The sequence below is a fragment of the Gopherus flavomarginatus genome, chromosome 1 (assembly GCF_025201925.1).
Source record: "Gopherus flavomarginatus isolate rGopFla2 chromosome 1, rGopFla2.mat.asm, whole genome shotgun sequence".
NCBI classification, from domain to species: Eukaryota; Metazoa; Chordata; order Testudines; family Testudinidae; genus Gopherus; species Gopherus flavomarginatus.
In genome coordinates, this window is record NC_066617.1 from 339,110,909 (window position 1) to 339,128,186 (window position 17,278).

The 17,278-nt window shown below is 40.6% G+C and overlaps 1 protein-coding gene across 2 annotated transcripts in view; it reads right to left on the minus strand.

Moving 5' to 3' along the window:
- The window catches only part of DYNC2H1 (dynein cytoplasmic 2 heavy chain 1), a 421,699-nt gene that overhangs the window by 36,307 nt on the left and 368,114 nt on the right, over positions 1-17,278 (minus strand). The gene's annotated exons all lie outside the window — the stretch shown is intronic.

Genomic DNA, 17,278 nt, shown 5'->3' on the forward strand with positions numbered 1-17,278 from the left:
GCGACCTGCCGGCCCACTGGAGTTGCCAGGGTAAAAAGTTTCCGGCAGACGTGCACGCACGGCGCGCACACCTAACTGGAATGGATATGAGCAATCACTCGAAGAAGAATTAAAGTTACAGTAATCAATGTATATTATAAAATGAAAAGATTGGTGGATTGTATTTGCAGTTTGTTACATTAGTATGCTTTCCTGCCACTTTTTCAGTATCTATAGGTTGGAATTTAACATTGGCAAAGAATCTGAAAACATAACGTATGAGGTATCATTTTCATATGCAAATGACACACAATTCCTTTCCACCACATACATTAAAATTCACTTATCATTTCAGCTTTTGTCATAGAATACTATCAGTTTTACATTGTGTCTTATCTACTGCAGCTAATCAAAGCACCCTATTTTCAATACTGATATTTTGCCTAACAAAATTTATCTTGGATAGTCACAAAAACATGGGCAAAATTCCAGTATTCACTGAGGCATTTCAGAGGCTGTTTGCTTTTCTTGGGTGGAAGAACATTTATTTAAAGTATAAAAACAGAATTTAATAATGATTGAATAGGTGCAGTTGTTAACATATACACTAAGCAGATGGGGAAGATGGGCTGGATGGCTGCATGGAGTGGTACTAGATTGAATGACCTTTAACAGTCAGGGGAGACAGGAGCAGCAATCTTCAAAAGGGCAAGAATACAAGTTAGCATTCTGAAGTGGGGATGAATTCCCAGTTTCATCATCAGTCTGAGGACTGTCAGGTCCAGAAAAAGGGAGACAGATGAGATTGCCCTATTTCTCATGAGTGCTTTTCTATTGTTTGCCAGCTTGAAAGGACTTTGCCTCAGCTAGAGAGAGTTGAAAGTAATATGAGATATAAGAATTATTAATTCAGGCTATGATTTTATTCCCACCAATAGCTCTTCTGGATCACTGTTCCACAATGAAGGCTATAGATGTCATGAAAAATATCTGTTATTCAAAACTGAAAAATCTGCACATTAAATTTTAACAATTTAAATGCACAACTTCTATTAATATTTTATCATGACATCTTTTCAGATTTATTACTTTAAAGTGAAATGTATCTAGCAGCTACATGTAAGAATGCTATGATCCTTTAAATCAGCTTCTGTACCAGATGACTGGAGGATAGCTAATGTGACGCCAATTTTTAAAAAGGGCTTCAGAGGTGATCCCAGCAATTACATGCCTGTATATATAAAATGATGCGGTCTAAATTAGCTGTTACCACTCAAGAAAGAGATCTTGGAGTCATTGTGGATAGATCTCTGAAAATATCCACTCAATGTGCAGCGACAGTGAAAAAAATGAACAGAATGCTGGGAATAATTAAGAAAGAGATAGATAATATAATGTTGTCTCAATATAAATCCATGGTACGTCCACATCTTGAATACTGTGTGCAGATGTGGTCACCCCATCTCATAAAAGATATATTGGACTTGGAAAAGTTTCAGAAAAGGGCAACAAAAATGATTAGGGGTGTGGAACGGCTTCCATATGAGGAGAGATTAATAAGACTGGGACTTTTCAGCTTGGAAAAGAGATGGTTGAGGGGAGATATGATTGAGGTCTATAAAATCATGACTGGTGTAGAGAAAGAGAAGGAAGTGCTGTTTACTACTTCTCATAACACAAGAACTAGGGGTCACCAAATTAAATTAATAGTCAGCAGGTTTAAAACAAATAAAAGGAAATCTTTCTTCACACAACACACAGTCAACCTTTGGAACTCCTTGCCAGAGGACGTTGTGAAGGCCAAGATATTAACAAGGTTAAAAAAAAACCTATATAAATTCATGGAGGATAGGTCCATCAATGGCTATTAGCCAGGATGGGCAGGAATGGTGTCCCTAGCCTCTGTTTGCCAGAAGCTGGGAACGAGCGACAGGGGATGGATCACTTGATGACTACCTCCTCTGTTCACTCCCCCGGGGCACCTGGCAGTGGCCACTGACGGAAGACAGGATACCAGGGTAGATGGACATTTGGTCTGACTCAGTAGGGCCATTCTTATGTTCTTATTGGATTAAATAAAATATAGCAACTGCAGCTTTAAAACAGACATATATAGTACAATTTCTAATGCATTATTGCAGTGGTTCTCAAACTTCTTTTTTCCACAGACCACTTGAATATTGCTGAGGGTCTCGGCGGACCACTTAATGATCTTTCCAAATGTTGTTTGTACCATTAGCTAACTACTGTAAAGCACTTTGGATAAAAGCACTCTCTCTCTCTCTCTCTATACACACACACGCACACACACACTTTTTGTTCTGCAAATAAAAGCACACAAGTCATATTTTAGTATCAGTAGTCTTACCTTTCTAATGCGATGGATATGCCCTCCCTCCCCTGCTGCCGCAGCCCCCGAGCTGAGGCTAGGAAGGAGTGGGGTCTCTTCCCAGCAGCTGTAGCCCTGGAGCTGAGGAAATTCACCTTTCTCTGGCTGCTGCAGCCCTGCACATCCCAAATTCCCACCATTCCCTCTTGTCACCCTACTGCCCCCTCCAACCTATCTCCCCGAAGGCCACCACCTGAACTTACATGTGTGTCTTCTCCAGGGTCCAGGCACTAATTAGGTGGGTGGCCCTTCATTTTCTTGTATGTGGCTGCCCAGGCATGCATCTTAGAGGGAACTATCTGTGGACCACCTGAATGGAGCTTGTGGACCACTGGTGGTCTGCAGACCACAGTTTGAGAACCTCTGCATTATTGAGTTTATATATAGTGATTTAACCCCTCCCCCCGACAAAATACAGAACACTAAATCTCTTTGTTGACACACACAAAATGGGTTTCAAGCGAAAATGTTTTCTAAAAATGCACATACTAACAGTGGCCTGGGCTTTTATTCCAATTTTCCCCTGTAACACTGAATGGAGTCAACCTTTGCAATCAATTTCTTGAAGTCACATGGTTGGCAGTTGTGGTTTTTGGGATATCAGCAGAAATGACATGCTTTAGTCTAACTTCTGAAATGGGATTGAATTAAAAACAAAAATAGCCATTGTCAAAAGCTATGTCTAGAATTTTGAGGCTTGAATCAATGGGGAGTGAGGTCTGTACAAATGGTTACACTTCACAGAACATTAAGGCTCAAGTTTTCAGAAGCATCCAAAACTTGTGAATGCCTCAGTCTCTGAGGCACCTAAGATCTAATTGTCAGAGGTGCTGAGCTTCCAATACTGCAGATTAAATTCAAAGAGAGCTAAATAGAGCAGATTGAAAATTTTTCAGCCAGAACTTCTAATTGAAAAATGGGACTTCATTGAAACCTGATTTTTCTTTTTTGAAATAAATATTGAGTTTTCAGATTGAAAAAGAAAAAACGGTTACTAACATTTCCTAACGGCTGTTCTTTGAGATGTGTTCCACATGTCCATTCCATTCTTGATGTGCGTGTGCGCATCTTTGTTGGAAATTTTTCCCTCAGTGGTACCTGTCGAGGTGGCTCGAGCACCTTCTGCTACTGCGCACCGCTGCACAGCAATATCACGGGCCTCACCAACCGCAAGTCCCTTCAGTTCCTTCTTGCCAGGTAACTCTGATGCAGGGGGCTGGAGGGCAGGTCATGCAATGTACATGTGCAACACATCTCAAAGAACAACTGTTGCAAAAGGTTTGTAACTGTTTTTTCTGCTTCAAGTGATTGCACATGTGCATTCCAATCTCTTGAGTGCTGAGCAATAGTATAATGGGATGTGAAGGTGTGAACAGAAGACCAGGTTCCTGCTTTCCAAATATCCTGGATAGGAACTTGTGCACGGAACCATCTCTGACACCATCTGTGATCTTGTGGAATGCACTTGTCCGTTTGCCAGGTAAGGAAATGCTGGATCATAACAAACACAAATACAGGAAGTTACCCAAAACAAATTCTTTGTGAAGAAACTGGGAGATCTTTCATTCTGTCTGCAATGGTCGCTAATAGTGTTGATAATTTGAAATTGTTTTGTCCTATCAGTGTGGAATGCCAATGCCCTTCTGACATCTAATGTGTGCAGCTGTTGATCTTCTTTACTGGCATGTAGTTTTTGGTAAAATGCAGGTGAGTAAATTGACTGGTTAATATGAAAGTCTGATACTACTTTAAAGAGAAATCTCAGATGAGAGTGTCAGCACATTTTATCCTTAAAAAAGAATGCATAAGGTGGTTCAGATGTCAGAGCACCCAAATTGGTTACCCTCATGGAAAAACTGAGAGCTACCAGGAAAGCCACCTTCAGAGAAAGATGTAGCAAGGAGCACTTTGCTAGAGGCTCAAGCAGTAGCCCCATAAGCTCTGACAAAACCAGGTTCAAAGCCCATGGGGGATAGGTTTTCTTGTGTGAGGGTACAACCTTTCAAGGCCCTTCACAAGCTTAACTGTCATGTCATTAGAGAATACAGAACAGTTATCTACATGAGGATGGAAAGCTGATATTGCTGCTGCCAGGTGCACCTTGACAGAAGAAACTGCTGATCCCTGCTGCTTTAGGTGCAATAAATAGTCCAGTGTATGTTGGACAAAGGATTGCACTGGCGAGACACTGGTTTAATGAGCCCAGAAAAACATCTCTATTTTGACTGGTAAACCACGTTGATGGAGGGCTTTCTACTATTTAATCCCCTGGGATTTAGTCATGAAGTCTCCAGGCCATTAAGTGAAGGGATTGCAGGTTTGGATGGAGCAGCTGACCATGATCTTGGGAAATTAACTCCAGGTGTAACGGGAGTGAAACTGGAGTTGCCACTGACAGGTCTAGTAGAGGGGAAAACAAGTGTTGGCGATGCCATGCGGGAGCACCTCTTAAATTGAGGGTGATGTACCAGTCTCCAGGATATGGGGTAGGGAGGAGAAATAATGGAAACCATGGGTGACCATGCAAAACTTTATCCTTTTGAGATGCTTGTTAAGATGACACAGGTCTAAAATAGGTCTCAGACCTCCCTTTGCTTTTGGGATTAGGAAATAACAGGAGTAGAAATTCCTCCCTCTTAAATTCAGTGAAACACCCTCTATGGCTTCCACCAGAAGAAGAGATTGAACCTCCTGGACCAGAAGTTCTTCATGAGAGGGGTTCCTGAAGAGGAACAGGGAGGGAGGGTGGGAATGAGGAGTAGAAATAAAGTAGAGGGTGTATCCCATTTCTACAATGCTCAACAACCCACAGTCTGTGGTGATACAGGATTAAGCACTGAGGAGATGGGAAAGATGGCTTGGAAATACAGGAAAAAGGGGTCTGTCATCTTGGGAACTGATATGGTGTCCTCAAGAGTCCTATCAAAATACCTGCTTAGAACCCCCTGGATATCTAGGGGAGGCAGGCATTGATGCAGATACAGAAGGAGGTGGTGGTCTATGTCTATAACCCCCTACTCTTCTTCCTCTGCAGATCCAGTTAAATATCCGTGGTTTTGCTGCAGGTAATTAGTCATGCTGATCCAGGCGCAAAGCTATGCAGTGTGGGAGAGCATTGAGAGGACAGATTATTTTCCACAGAGCTGATGATGGAAATCTATGAACCTTTATTAAATCCGTGACAGTTTGCAGATGGAAGGAACCAAAGATGAGCTAATTTTATTTAATAATGAAAATTTACAGAGACGGAAAATTAATTAAAAATCATTTAAGGCTAATCAGCGTAATATGTGTAAGCACACATTGGGGTCAAAGTTGAGGAGAAATATGTGCAGAGTGAAATGCATACTTGCAAATAATAAATATCTGTTACAATTTCATAAAAAATAAACAAAAGTTAATTGGAGTAGCACTTGTGCAGGGGTTCTGACTAGGATCCTGGGGAACAAGCGTGTCTTTCTGTATAGTTATTTAGCCATATTCCAAATATAAGAATAATTTATATTTAAAATTCCAAAATTTCTCACCAAGCATATGGTGAGAAAACTTTGCTTTCAATTTAACAGTTTGTTAAGATAGACACCAGCTGCATTTTATCTTTATTTTTCTTGTGACCATTTCTGATTTTTATGCCTCACTACTTGTATTCACTTAAAATCTCTCTCTTTGTACTTAATAAGCACATTGTTTTATTGTTTTATCTAATTCAGGGTGTTTAAATTCAAGGATCTGGGAAACTCCATTTGGGGTGGCAAGTTGTGTGCATATTATTTCTATCAAAGAAATAATGGACTTTATATAAATTTATATTGTCCAGAAGAGATTTGGGTAGTATAAGATATACACATCTGGGTGAAAAAAATCTAAGACTGGGAAAGTGTTAGGGGTATCCTTCAATATCACCAAGGCAGAGCCAAAGTGTGGCTGACCTTGGCCAAGGTGTGACTGGGGATAGCTGGGAGTGACTTGCATGCTATAGGCTGTTTCTGAGCAATCTAGGCTGGAGGCTACTGCAACAAAGCATTGTAAAGGGCACTCCAGATTAAAGGGCAGTGACAGAGCTAGTCATTAGTTGGATTATACCCTGGTATGTCACAGCCTCTCAAAATTCCTTTTCTGGCTGCGAATCTGGTCACAATCTGCAGTAGAAGGGATGGAAAGTGGGCAGTGGAATGCAGATAGGAACCATACATCTCAAAGAACCTCCAGTTACAGCTAAGTAACCTCCATTTCTTCTTTGAGTTATGGTCCCTATGTGTATTTCACATTTGAGAGATCAGTAAGCAATAATCAAACAAGAGGTGGGTGTGAGGATGCTGATAGTATGGATATCTGTAGTATAGCCGTCCCCAAAGCTTTATCTGTAGAAGACTGGAACAACGCATAATGTCTTGTAAAAGTGCCTATGGAGCTCCAAGTCACCATTCTGTATATATCTAGTAACGGTATATTTCACAGAGATATCGTAGAGGTTGCTTGGACTTTGGTGGAGTGGGTTCTCATCCCCTCTAGGGGGAATGAGAGCTAGTTGGTAACAAAGGATGATGCAGCCCGAGATTCACTTAGAGACTCTTTGCGAAGATAGACAAAATGCCAATGCCTGTTCAACATTTAGAGAGGAAAGCCTTCTCACCTCATCAGAAGCATGATGTTTTGAGATAAAAAATGTAAGTGGATGGTTTGATTCATGTGAAACTCCAAAATTACTTTAGGGATGAATTTCTGGTGCAGGCGAAGAAAGAAGAAAGATGGTATATGGCTGATCTGCCCTCAGGGCTTCCTACTTGCTCACCCTACTGGCTGATGTGATGGTGAGTAATCAAGAGATTCGATATAGAACAGATGGCTAATGGTTTGAAGGGAGGTTTGGTGAGAACCTGAAGGATGAGATTGAGATCCCATTGTCGTACTGGTTTCACCACTCATGAGAAAGTTCTAATAAGTCCCTTCAGGAATCCAGTCATCATAGGATAAGTAAGCATGGGCAGCGGGTAGCATAGGCAGGGGAAGGCTGTGCTTCCTCAAACAGCCTGGTGTGCCTTGCCCATGCTCCATCCCCAGCCCCACCCCCACTTCAGTTCCTTTCCTGCCGGTGCTCTTCCATGGCCAAGAGGCTGAGGCAAGTGCAGATAAGGCCCAGGGCTGGGGACACTGGGGCTGAGGCCATGCTGCGTCAGCCATCTGTCCAGTGCTGGGGGCACTGAGATCATGCTGCTGGGGTGCTCAAGCTGCACCACCTGCCATCCCAGTGCTGAGGGAGCTCTGGCTTCGCCGCTTGACCAGTGCTACAGCTGAAAGTGCTCTGGCCACCCCGTCTGCCCAGTGCTGCGGCTGGGGGAGCTCTGGCTGTGCTGCCCACCCAGCATGCTGGGTCTGCCTGTCAGGAGCCAGTGGTAGAGAAATGGAAACAGTAAAGCAGTTTCTTCTCATGCAAGCCACCACTGAAAGGACTTTTATAAAGACTACTGGTGCTGTAGCTAGTATGAATGGAAGGACTCTGAATTGGTAGTGATCTTGCTCAGTGAGGAACCCAAGAAACCTTCTTTGGGATGGATGAATGTCTATGTGAAAGTAAGCATCTTTCACATCAAGAAACATGAACCATGTGCCATCTTCTATAGAAGGGATTACTGAGGCCACTGTGACCATGTGGAATTTTAATTTTCAGGTGAATACATTTGGTTGGCATAGACTGAGGATCAGTCCTCATCCCCTGTTCTTTCTGGGAACCAAGGAATATGGGGAGCATAATTCCTTCCCTTGATGCTCAGGTGGTACCAGTTCTATGCATCCTGTCTAGAGAAGATAATTTACCTACTGAGATGGGACCAGGAAGGGCTCTCTTATGGAAAGGTGAAATAAATTTGAATGTGTAGCCAAAGTGGATGATCTCTAATACCCTCTTGTCTGTTACTGCCCCCCACGTTATGAGCAAAGTGGGAAAGGCAACCAACAAAGGTTCAGGGGCCAATAAGGCATGGCATTTTCAGAACATGGTCTTCGAGCATGCCATCAGAAGGCATGTGGGGCTGCGTGACAGTTGTAGAGGTGGAGGAAGAGTTGGAGGATCTTTGAACCCTTTGTTGTTTGCATGGAGGTCTGGGCCTGAGTGGAGGGTTGTCCTAGAGTCTTTAAGAGAATGTAGAGACTCAATCTTTTCATTAAAGCAATTAGACTCAAAGGGAACATCCTTGATGGTATTCTGGTGCTCCATTCAGGAACTCCAAAGATTTCAGCCACGAATCATGCCTCAAGACTTTAGCCTTGAAGATGGCTCTATGGTCAGTGTCAGCTGTGTCTACTGACACTTAGAGTGATTTCTTATCCACCAGCCTGCCTTCCTCTATGAGGGATTGGATCTGGGTCCTCTCTGCTTGAGGAACTTTGTCTTTAATGTCTAGAAATTTTAAATTAATTCAGAAATATTATTTTGCTAACAGCTCCTGGTAATTAGCAACTCTGAATTGGAGACTAGCTGATGAAAATATTTTCCTTCCCAAGAGGTCAAGGTGTTTACTGTTTTTATCAGCTGAGGTAGTCTTGGGATGCTGTGTCCTGGATCTTTTTGTAGCCACTTGCACTTCTAAGGAGTTGGGTGCTGGATGAGTAAATAGGAACTCTGGTCGTTCAGCTGGCATGAAATATCATCTTGAAGCCCTCTTCAGGGTAGGGTCATGGGAGGCAACGCTATGTCACACATAGCGTCACACATTTGGTGTGCTCCAAAATGCCCTGGTCAATTGGAAGGGCCACCCTAGAAGGACCAGAGGGGCTGAAGGATGTCTAATAGAACACAGTGTGTGTCCTGGACCTCCTCAAGAGATATGTAGAGCTTAACCGCTACTTTCTGTAACAGCTCCTAGTACTGCCTGTAGTTGTCAGGCTAGAAAGGAGATGGTCTAAGTGTTTTATTCTAGAGTTCGTGCTTGGAGTGTGGTGCTTGTAGTCTGAGGATGCTGTAGAGGGGGGCTCTCCCTGACCTAGATCCAAATGGGGCCTCATGGCCTCCTTCATGAGGTGATTCTGCAGACAGAACTCTCATCCCTCATGTGTTCAGAGGGAAAAAGCAGCAGATACAGCACTTGTTGGCGACATGAAGCTCCCAAAGTGAAAAAAAAGGCAGCGCTGGTGTTCGATGCCAATGGAGAAGCAATGGGGGCAGGAGACACAGTTCTTAACCCCCAGGACTCTTGGCATAGTCTCTCTCCATGAGCAGAAGCCCTTCAAGGCAGAGAGAACTAAACTAATTATGCTGACTATAAAAACACTAAGTTTACACTCTAAAAACTATTTACAATTTATATTTGCAGGTATTAAAGCAGAGAAAGATTGAAGTGGACATAGAATTCTGACTCAGGCCATCCAGTGGTAAGAAATAACTGGAGAGATGCTAGTCTGCACTGCCCTTTACAGCCTTCGTTCAGAGCACAAGGAGGATAACTGCATGTGCGTGGACCAACAGCTCCCGTTTAAAAATTTCCAGACTCAGATGCATAGTGCGCATGCGTACCCATGCATGGAATACACACAGTGACCACTGCTCAAAGAATTATGGCATATGTTCGTGTCTGCAGACTTTACTGGGTGATGATGTTGGATCTCTACACTAACGTTCTGGTCTAAACCCTAGGAAAAAATGTAAACAAATTTGTCTCTCTTCTCTGTTAAATTAATCATTTTTGCATTCCCAGCGGCTGTTACACATCACAAGCACATATAATGAGAGGTAGTATCTGCCAAAAATAAATAATTAAATAGATTAACAGATTATAAAACTAGAAGAGACCCCTGGGATTATCTACTCTGATCTACTGACACCCTGACCACAGCTTTGACGTAACAACCTAGCACTTTAGCCAGTAATAGAAACTTTGATACATTTATTGGAAAAAGTCTACTACTTCTGCCCAAAATAAAGTTGCATATTATCTCTATTTTAAATGTAAAGTCTCTTTGATAACTCTGACTAATGATAAGGACCAACCCTGTCTAGTTCCAACACACAAGTTATGTCTATACATAGAGTACTACTTTGTGGAACTGAAATTTTTACATTGTGTCCTAAGCTAATAAAACTTATTCTGATATTAAAGGCAGACATCTTTTCACTTTCTAAAAATAACAAACCTTTCATTTTAATAATGGCTATTTTAAGATTATGAAAGGTTATTAAAATAAGGTTTTGAAAGGATATTAAATTGAGGTATTTCACACATTCCCTCAGACGTGCCTTCCCTCTCATAATATAAACTATTAACTAAAACCACACTATAAACCTACTATACCTTTTCCCTTTATCTTCAGTTTTTCCTACATGCACCTGAAGACCAGGCACAGTTCAAAATAGATATTCCGATAGATATTTTCTAATCTGCATTTCCATTTTTGATCCCTACAGCACAGTAACTGCTCAAGGAAGTTAGTTTTCCTTGCATAGTCTCCTGTCACACACATTCTTGCCTCCTCATGTAAGGTCTTCAGGTTTTCCCTTGTGTTCACCCACTGTAGCCCTTTCCAATACTGTTTAGTAGGATACAGCTCTGCCCATGCCCATCTGACTGAGATCATGAGTGTGACAGTAGGCTGCACAATCTCCTTACCCTTCAGAAACTCTCTCTAGAGGATGAGGAATTCTTATCTCATTTGGGGCAGTCTGTGTGAAATTACTCAGTCCCACAGCAGTCAAACATTAATCTTGGCTATAAAAAGACAACTGATGTATTAGGTAGTTAAAAAAGTTAAATTAGAGAGAAAATGGTAGTGAATCAAAATAAATGGTTTGCATAACAAACCTCTTCTGAATACCCTGCAAAACCCAGTGACATAAGCATCCCTTAGCTTTATTACAAAAAAGAAAGAGAGAAAGAAAGAAAGAAAGAAAGAAAGAAAGAAAGAAAGAAAGAAAGAAAGAAAGAAAGAAAGAAAGAAACTGTATGTCTCTAGAAATCAAGTCCATCTCCAAACATTTCCTGTTCAGCCTGACAGCCACAACATGACGTCCAGAGAAATCCTTCTGTGACAAAGTGACTCACTAGTTGGTGTGGCACTTTGTGGCCTAGAATAGTGTTGCAAGGTTTCATTCTCTGTAGTCCTGCCAAGCTACCTTCTGACTTGGCCCTCTGGATGGGTCAACTTTGGTCTCACCCCTTTTGAGTGAATCCAGGGGTTTCATCTAGTAGTTTCAGGACCTTACACCAGGTAAATAGCCCCAATGCAAGCCTAATAAGCCTTCTGACACTTTGCATCTGGGGTCTTGCTGCTCGTCTGCCAGATGAGGCTATAGGGGAATCCAGTCTTTCCTTCTACTCTCAGCCCAAGAATCCTTGTAGCAAGTGGTTAAGATCTGTGTGGTCAAATCACCTGGTTCTTCTCTGGGCTACTTCCTGCATTGGCCCACCTTCCCCTCAAGGGGCTCATATTCTCAGCAGGGTGGGGATTCTGCCTGGGCCAGCCTCTAGTCCCATTTCTCATCATATTGAAGGAAAGGAAACTAAATTTACAGAAATAAAGAGCAGCGCCAGTTTCTCTGTCCTACTCAGATTCTCCAGCCACCTATCCTACCACTTTCTGCTCACAGGTAACCAAAGGCAGTTTGGCTCTCTGCTGTGCTTTGAGAGCTGAGGATAAAAGGTCTGCCCACAGATTCCAAGTACAAAAGGGACTGTTATGACCATTCAGCACTTCCCCCACCTCTCTCATAAAATTTCTTCCAGAAGCTGCATTAAAGCACATCTTTTAAAAAAAAACAACCATAATCTCATTTTAAAGACTTCAAGCAATGTTGAGCACACCACCTCCAGGTAAGATGGATATATCCAGTTTCTATTTTAGCTGATCAAAGAACAGCCTGGATTTATCTCTTTTAAAATTCCTCTAATCAAATTTTCTTTTATCATGAAATATAAATTATTGTCAGACCCTAGGCTCTCTTACACATAGCCTTTTAGAATTAGAGATTATGAATAAAATTAGAGAATATGAATACATTTTCTCTGTTTCAAAGCAAAGGACAATTTTCTATTCTCTTATATAGTTCTCTCATCGGAATTGCCTCTCTCTTTTCTCTTCACTGCCCATATTTTTATTTATATATATATGCACACACGCTACCCTCCCACACACAGTGTGTGCGTGTCCATTAATCTGTATGTATGTCTCTATAACTATGTACCTGCACTTAGCTATATCACATCTGTCTATTCTTTCATTAGCTACATCTAACATCTGTTTGTCAGTTTCTTCTAGGTATATCAATGATAAAATAACTATCTTTCAAAATGGACTGAAATTTAATGTGGATTGTGAAAGGTGGTTCCATATATTAGATGTAAACAATTATTTTTGATGTGCTAGAGCACATCTAAGCATATGGTGAAAAGTGGGTTCCTATGCAATGAAGATCATAGTAAGGTTAAACTGAAAAGTGTACTGAGTTCTCCAAATGTAGCAACAATAAGAATTATTAGTATGAAGTAAGGAAGCAATGACTTACAGTAAACTATTCTCTAATTCTAAGAGAGTATTAATTTTAAAAAGTTGACAAATTAAGTCAATCTAGGAGGGGACATAACAGATAGCTCAAGTCTCTAGATCTAAGATTTGAAACAGGAACAAGAACTCAAGATGAATATCACAAAAAATATTGGACAAATGTTTACCAGAACATCCGGGATACTTCTAGTTCTAAGATTTTACCAAAATGAATGTCTACATTAGTAATAACTGATCCCAGGGTGACTCTTTCAGGTTAACTGAACGAAGTGTAGCAAATGTTAACAGAAACTATATTAGAATAATAGAAATGTAAGAATGGAAGGGACCTCAAGATGTCATCCAGTCCATTCCCCTGGTGCTGAAGAAGGATTAAGTATACCTAGACTATCTCTGACAAATATTCTCTAACCTGGTCTTAAAAACCTCCAACGACTGGTTTCCACAGCCTCTCTAGGTAACCTGTTCCAATGCTTAACTATCCTTATAGTTAGCAAGATTTTCCTAAAACCTAACCTAAATCTCCCTGGCTGCAAACTAAGCCAATGACTTCTTGTCCTACCCTTAGGGGATTTAATCACTGTCCTCTTTATAACAAGATTTTACATAGTTGAAGACTGTTAAGCTGTCTCCCCTTGGCCTACTCATCTCTAGACTAACATACCCAATTCTTTCAACCATTTCCCACACGTCATGTTTTCTAAACTTATTTTTGGTTGTTCTCCCACAGACTCTCTTCAGTTTGTTCACATCTTTCTTAAAGTGTGGTGGCCAAAACTTATTCCATCTGGTGCCTTATCAGTGAAGAGCAGAAAGAAAAAATTACCTCCCGCGTCTTGCATACAAAACTCCCGTTAATACATTCCAGAATGACATTTGCCTCCCCACCACCCCAACTACATCATACTGTTCACTCATATTTAATTTGTGACCCACTATAACCCCCAGATCTTTTTCAGTGGTATTACCATCTAGCCAGTTATTCTCCATTTGCATCTGTGTATTTCACTTTTCTTTTCTCAGCATAGTATTTTTGCCCTTGTCTTTACTGAATTTAATCTTACTGATTTCAGATCAATTCTCCAATTTATCAAGATCTTGAATTTTAATCCTGTCCCCCAACATGCTTGCAATCCCGCTCAGCTTGATGTCATCTGCCAATTTTATAAGCCTCTCTCCACTCCATCATCCAAGCCGTTAATGAAAATATTGACTAGTACTGGATTCAGGACAGTTCCCTGTGGAACCCCAATTGATATGTTATCCCAGTTTGACAGCAAACATATTGTATACAAGCCATAAATTATGTTCCTGTTAGAACAAACAATGCAAAGTCTTCTTTTTTGTCCTGGGAACTACCATACAGCCCTCACCAAAACGGTGCCAGTTAGTCATAAGGATCTGAATCTGCCAAACAATAATGTAAAATGAATTTCTGTTGCAATAACAATGGTAATCATGTCAAATTGAGAAAATGGAAGTCTTAAGCTTCTATAATGGAAGACTGACAGGATGAAATGCAAAACACAGCATTAATGGAAACCTTAACACTATTTGGGCAAAAAAACTAGAAAAATACATCAGCAGATTGGATCAAGTAGGGAAAAAGTGACATGCATTGTAATACTATATGGCTATCACACTGTTTGATATCTCATGATTAACTAGGATACAAAAATATCTTGCTTCCTTTTTCACATGTATTTATGAGAACAAGGAATAGATATTGTTGTCAGAAGGCTAAGACAGACACTGTTGGAATGTTGGTATTAGGCCCCTTCTTGGAATTGCCTCCTCCCCTTGTGATCCCTGATATATATGAATAATTTTGCCTTGGAGTTATATTAACGATAATGACTGCAGTTTGCTGTTCATTCACAGCAAATATATGGGTGCAGACAGAATATCACCACCTAGGGTTTACTGATCAGATGCCCTGCTGAATTGCTAAAGCTTTAAATTTATACTTAGACACAGCATTCTGTGTCTGCTTACAAATTGTCGCTGCTTATTTTTAAAAATTAGAACTCTGTTTATACCAAATTCAGATGCTATAAACTGCTAGAGATGTCTGAAAATGGAAAAAAACAAAAGAACAAAGGCTTTAAAGAACAAAAAACAAAAGAACAATTAAGCTTTAGCTTCTGAATGTGCAGGGTCACTAGCACAAGATACTTCCTCTCCTCATACCATTAGTGAGCTGATGGCAGCTTCAGAAAGCAGATAAAAAGTAATTCATTCTGTAAAGCATGGTCCAAGCTCTTCAAATTAAAGTGGGAGTTCTTAAACTCTCCATAATTGATATTTAACTGCAAAATATAGGGACTAGCCTACAGCCTGAAGAAAGCAAAAGACGAGCTCACAACAGACTCAGGAAATTAAAGAGACTAGTATGACATGGACTGTGGTCTGATAAGCAAGATCAAAAATATCAGAATAATGAAAATCACTGCTCTGCTGAGGCTGGATATCAAGAATGAACCTGCATATTTCAAGAAATGCCACTTGGTTTGCCAGCAGACAAAAAAGATTTGCCTACTGCCAATATATTTTAATTGCCAGTCAATTCCCAGGACAAGGAGACCATGGCCAGATGGTATTCACCCAAGAGTTCTGAAGGAAATCAAATGTGAAATTGAAGAACTACTATGTGTAGTTTGTAACCTATCATTTAAATCAGCTTCTGTACCAAAAGACTGGAGGATAGCTAATGTGACACCAATTTTTAAAACAGGCTCCAGAGACGATCCCAGCAATTATAGGCCTGACTTCAGTACCGGGCAAAGAACAGAACTGTCAGCAGAATAGATGAACATAATTTGTTGGGAAGAGTCAACATGGTTTCTGTAAAGGGAAATCATGCCTGACCAATCTACTGGAATTCTTTGAGGGAGTCAACAAGCATGTGGACAAGGGGGATCCAGTGGATATAGTGTACTTAGATTTTCAGAAGCCTTTGACATGGTTCCTCACCAAAGGCTCTTAACCAAAGTAAGCTGTCATAGGATAAGAGGGAAGGTCCTCTCATGGATTGGTAACTGGTTAAAAAGATAAGAGGATCGGAATAAATGGAGAGGTAAACAGTGTGTCCCCCAGTAGCCTGTACTTGGATCGATCCTATTCAACATATTCATAAATTATCTGGAAAAAGGGGTAAACGGTGGCAAGGTTTGCAGAGAATACAAAACTAATCGAGATAGTTTAAGTCCAAAGCAGACTGAGAAGAACTAGAAAAGGATCTCGCAAAACTCGGTGACTGGGCACCAAAATGGCAGATGAAATTCAATGTTGATAAATACAAAGTAATGCACAGTGGAAAACATAATCCCAACTATACATATAAAATGATGGGGTCTAAATTAGCTGTTCCCACTCAAGAAAAAGATCTTGGTGTCATTGTGGATAGTTCTCTGAAAACATCCACTCAATGTGCAGTAGCAGTCAAAAAAGTGAACAGAATGCTGGAAATCATTAAGAAAGGGATAGATAATAAGACAGAAAACATAATATTGCCTCTATATAAATCCACAGTACACCCACATCTTGAATACTGCATGCCGATGTGGTTGCCCCATCTCAGAAAAGATGTACTGGAATTGGAAAAGGTTCAGTAAAGTGCAATAAAAATGATTATGGGTATGGAATGTCTTCTATATGAGGAGAAATTAATAAGACTGGGACTTTTCAGCTTGGAAAAGAGACGACTATGGGGGGTAGATATGATAGAGGCCTATAAAATCATGACAGGTGTGGAGAAAGTAAATAAGGAAGTGATATTTACTCGTTCTCATAAAACAAGAACTAGGAGTCACCAAATGAAATTAATAGGCAGCGTGTTTGTTTTAAACAAAAGGAAGTATTATTTTTCACACAACACACAGTCGACCTGTGGAACTTCTTGCCAGAGGATGTTGTGAAGTCCAAGACCATAACACAGTTCAAAAAAAGAACTAGATAAGTTCATGGGGGATAGGTCCATTAATGGCTGTTAGCCAGGATGGTTGGAAAACTGTACTCAGAGAGTACATATGAATAGCACCCAGTCAAGCTGGAAGGGCATGTTGAGTGAGGTCTTGCAGGGATTTATTCTGGGTCCGGTTCTATTCAGTATCTTTATAAATAACTTGGATAATGGAAATAGAGAGTATACTTATAAAGTTTACAGATGATACCAAGCTGGGAGGGGATGCAAGCTCTTTGGAGAATAGGATTAGAATTCAAAATGATCTTGGCAAGCTGGAGAAATGGTCTGAAATAAATAGGATGAAACTCGAAGACAAATGCAAAGTATTACACTTGGTACACTTATGAAATCAATTGCAAAAGTACAAAATGAGAAATGACTGCCTAGGAAAGAGTAGTGCTGAAAAAGATCTGGGGGTTATAATGGATCACAAACTACATATGAGTTAACAGTGT